Below are 4,798 nucleotides of genomic sequence, written 5' to 3' on the forward strand. Positions count from 1 at the left end.
GGGCGGAGGGGCGGGGGCTCGGGTTACCGCTCGGAGGGCGGGGGAGGGGAGTAGAGAGGAGGGGGCGCGGGGCCGCGTCGGCGAATCTCGCATCCTCCGCGGGCCGCTGTGGAGGAGGCGGTGCCCCAGCGGCGGCGGACAGACAGACAGACCGACGGCCAAGGGCGCACGGATAGACGGCCGGCTTCCCGGAGCAGAGTGCCGGGCCGGGCTATTGCGGCAGTGTACGATGAGCGGCCCCAGGCCCCGCGAGGGCGAGCGCTGCCCCGGGGGTTGACCGCAGCTGGACGGCGCCCCAAGACCTGGCGACGGAGCCCGCGCAGCGCGGAGGTCAGTGCCTGCGGCCGCCTGGCCCATCCGGCCTCGCCTGCTACTCCGCGGGCCTCCCCCGGGCGGCGGGGACGACCGCGGCGGTCGCGGAGGAGCCGGGGGCTTTGTTCTGAGCCCGAGACAATGGGGGGAGGGGGGGGGCTTGGGCCTGCGGGACGAGGGCGAGCGTGAACGTGAGCGTGGGGGCAGGGCCTGGGTGTCTTTGTGTGCGTGTGTCACCCGAGTATGTGGCGGCGTGAGAGTGTGCCCGGGGTTTGGAGGTGCGGACAGGGTTGTGTCCAAGTGTGAGTGCATCTTCGGAATGTAAGTAGTGCATGTCACTGGAAGGTTGCATCTATGCGTGTCTGGCTGTGTGTATGTGCGTGTCACCCCGAGGGTGTGCGGGTCAGAATGAGTGTGTCGTGGTGAGCGAGCCTCTGTGAGAGAACGTGTGTGTGTGTGTGTGTGTGTGTGTGTGTGTTGCCCAATTCTTTGGGAGCCATGTGTCAGAATGTGGAGGATGGGTGTGTGACAGAGACAAACTGAGACAAAGAAACTTAGCAGAGAAGTGGTCCTTGGTCCCCCAGACTTGTGTTCTGAATACAAGCTGGTGCTGGAGCAAGTGAGACTTTGTGTGCAGAATGCCTGGATCAGAATCCTGGGCAGCGGACAGAGGGAGGTCACTGCAGGCCTGGGTCCCACGTGGAGAGGGTGGGGAAAGAGAGATCTAGAAGCACAATGAACTCAGTGTGGTGTGGGCTGGGCCGGCAGCCACAAGGTCATAGGGCAGAAAAATACTGTCGCTTATGTCAACTTTTCAAATATGCACAGGGGACACAGTCATAGCCCTACTGAATCCACAGGGGACACAGTGCAGGCAGCACATAACCACTGGAGATACCCTCACAGCTATTCCACATGGCCTGGAAAGCACTGTCAGAGGCAACACGCCCACCCAATAGATTCTGTTGAGCCAATACACACCTACAGAAGATGCTCTCATGACAACACATATCCACAGTAGAAATGTTGCAGCCAACACATTCCAGCAGGATCATTGTCATGGCCAACACATGGGAGACACTGTTACTGCCAACCTCCCATTGACATTGTCATCAACAACACATATCCTCGAGAGATACTGTATCAGCTAAGCCACACAGGCTCATTCTCAGGATATAGTATCACAGCAATACTGACCCATTGGACAACACTTCATGTAAGTTGTACTTCACTGTAATCACCTGTATATAACAACTCCCAGAGGCTTAACACTAACAGGGGGCAGTTTCACAATCATCCTCACCACACACTCAGCAACTTGTACAACCCTTAACACAGTCATAAGTGATACACGTACCACCAGAAGAACTGCTCTAGTTGATAAATGCCATTACCTTATGATATTCACACCATCTTGGCTATGCTACCCATTATTCCTTCTCATCCATATACCGTACTTTCTTGTTCCCTAAAAATTTTGGGGCCTGATTAGTCTTCCTCCCATACCATGTCCTCCCATGGTTCTAAGTACCCCTCCTAGGACCAGGCTCACACTTTGTTGACATTTTTAGCTCCTGTCACTTTCATCTGCCCTCCAGGATCACTCATTGGAGCTATTCCATCTTTAAAATGGCACACTACTACTTGCATTCCACTCTCTACCCACAGCCTATCTCCTAACTCCCATCACACTGAATCTTCAACCTCAGAATGATCTCTTGCCCCTTGACCTCTCTGCTTCTGATCTGCTCTTTCTTGGCTTTGTGCTTACTTTCTTTCCCTTCAACTGTTTATTGGCCACTCTTTGCACCACTGTCCTTGAGTTTACCTGCCCTACAAAGTCTCAGTGTTATCTGGAATGATTGATTCTCCACCATGCCAAGTGATGCTATCTGTAAATTCATGAGTCTATTAATTCCCACCTGAGTAGGTCTTCCAAAAATAAATAAATACTTACCCACTTTCATCGCGTCAGTTCTGACTCATAGTGACCCTGTATAGGGTTTTCAAGACTGTAAATCTTAAATCTTTAGCAAAACAGACAACCTCATCTTCGTCCTGCACAGTAACTTATTGTTGTGTGCTGTCAAGTTGGTTCCGACCCATAGCGACCCCATATAGGGTTTCCTAGGAGTGGCTGGTGAGCTTGAATCACTGTGGGTTTTTCTATTTTCTTCACACCCCTTAATCTTATTGTACTCCCATTGTTTATAAAATGCAAACGTACTGCCATTGAGTCAATTCTGACTTCATAGAGATCCTATGTAGGATTTCTGAGGCTGTAAATCTTTATGGAAGCAGAAAACTTTCTTGTTCTAACACGAATTGGCTGGTAGATTCAAACTGCTGACCTGCAGTTAGCAGCTCAATACATAATACACTCTGCTTCTGGGCTCAGGTTAATTTATCAGTGATTTGAATCATTTGTAGAAGTCCTGGTGGCATGGTGGGTAAAGCACTTGAAACTGAAAGACAATCAATTGAAACTCACCAGCAGCTGTTGCAGGAGAAAGATGTGCCAATTTACTTCCATAAAGATTTGTGTCCTTGGAAACTCTGTGTGGTTCTACCCTTCCCTGTAAATTGCTTTGAGTTGGAATTGATTCGATGACAATGGTTGTGGTTTGGGTTGGTTCATTTATTCAGCAAATACATAGTAAGCACTAACTCCAACTCTGTGGTTGTTGATGTTGTTAAGCGTCACCAAATCGGTTCCAACTCCTAGCAACCCACCCAGTCTAGGGTTTCTGAGGAGCGGCTGGTGGGTTTGAGTTGCCGACCTTGAGGTTAACACTCCAGTGCTTGTCTCACAGCGCCACACCAGGACTCTAATAGTTCTGTGGTAGGTGTTGGCTTTACAAGGATGGGCAAATAGTCATGGCCTTTGCCCTCATGGGGCTTATGGGCTATAGGGTGAGTGCTGTAATATGGCAGCACATAGGGAGGTCAGAAAAGGCTTTTTCGGGGAAGTAACATTTAAGCTTAAACTTGATGGATAAAGAGGGTGTCAGTCAAGCAAAGAGAGGTGGAGGTGAGGTGAGCTCAGGTGAAAGAATGTGTTGTGTGTTTGAACTTAAAACATGAGGCGAGGAGAGGTGAGAGGGCCTGGGACTTAACACATGAGGTGAGGAGAGATAAGAGAGACCCTGGAAGAGGGAAAGAGAAGGTTCGATCATACAGGGTTGTATGCAGAAATCAATTTTACCCAAGAATATTGAAGACTAGTCAAATCATTTGGAGCTGTGGCCTGATGTGATCAGCTCTGTTTTAGAGATCACTCTGATAGCAGTGTGGAGAATAGAAGTAGGATCCTGAAGGGAAGACATTTGTAGCAAGACGAGGGGATAACACTAACCTGAACTGGAGTTGTGGCAGTGGAGAAGGAGAAAGGAGATGGTTTCAAGGGTTCTTCTGCCAGTGGTGTCAACAGGTCTCAGTGACAGAGCCGATGTGGGGATTGAAGAAACAGGAATTAAGAGTAGAGAACTTGGTCTACTCTTCTCACTGAGAAAATCGCAACAATCTGGTTTGAATTCCCTCAGCTTTCTGTCTCCACCCTCAATTTTACCTTTACCTGTCTCTTTTCTTCCTATGATGAAGAAGAGGTGTCTTCAGTAGAAGGCTAGTCCTTCACCTGTGTTGTGGATCCCTTCCCTTCCCTTCTCTCCTCTGTTAGGGACTTCCCGAGTCTGATTAGTCCCTGACTTTGCTATGTTTCCAGTTTCTCCCTTTATATCTATTCCTCCTTTGAGCACATAAAGATCCTCCAGTGTCTCCTAGTCTTCCTTAATCCCTAATGTCTTGTTAGTAAAATATGTTTTCTCATTTTGCTTTACTGCTATATTTTGTACAAGAATCTTTTGTACATAGCTGTTCCCACATCTCACTTCCTATTTTTCCTACCCCTTCATTGTACCTTCTCTCCCTGAGAGAAAGTGATCCCATACCTTACAAATCTGGGGATTCTTTTCAAAAGTCCTCAATTACTTGACCTTTTAGCAAGGTGTAGCATTTTTTACTCTTTTTCTTTGAATCAGTTTCTCTTTTGGCTTCTGAGCCACCATTTTATTCTACCAACATTTAATGAATATACAGCTAGGTGATGAAAAAATATTGATAGAAGACACAGGTTCTACCCTCAAAGAGGTTACACTTTAGTGGATTATTGTTGTTGTTAAGTGTGTTTGAGTTGGTTCATAACAACCCTATCAAAAGTTTCCAAGGAGAGGCTGGTGAGTTTGAACCACTGACCTTGTGGTTAGCAGTCCAGTGCTTATTCTTTAGAGCCATACCAGGACTCCTTTAGATTAGATAGGCAAAGAAACACATGATTAGTCTATGGTGGGTTTCATGCATTCCTTTTCCAATCCATCCTTCTCATTGCAGCAAGAGGGATGGAACTTCCTAAGGTAGAAATCCAGCCATTCACTCCCTGCTCTGCAGTCTTTCCATTGTCCTTGGGCAAAATTTCTGCCTCTTAATGAAA

The 4,798-nt window shown here is 48.1% G+C and overlaps 1 protein-coding gene across 1 annotated transcript in view; it reads left to right on the forward strand.

Moving 5' to 3' along the window:
* The first annotated feature begins 35 nt into the window (after positions 1-35).
* DCHS1 (dachsous cadherin-related 1) overlaps positions 36-4,798 on the forward strand; it is a 59,422-nt gene continuing 54,659 nt past the window's right edge. The window contains exon 1 of the mRNA XM_006870173.1: positions 36-330. The gene's annotated coding sequence lies outside the window, so the exon portion shown is untranslated. The remainder of the gene's footprint in view (positions 331-4,798) is intronic.

The sequence above is a fragment of the Chrysochloris asiatica genome, unplaced genomic scaffold (assembly GCF_000296735.1).
Source record: "Chrysochloris asiatica unplaced genomic scaffold, ChrAsi1.0 scaffold00140, whole genome shotgun sequence".
NCBI lineage: Eukaryota > Metazoa > Chordata > Mammalia > Afrosoricida > Chrysochloridae > Chrysochloris > Chrysochloris asiatica.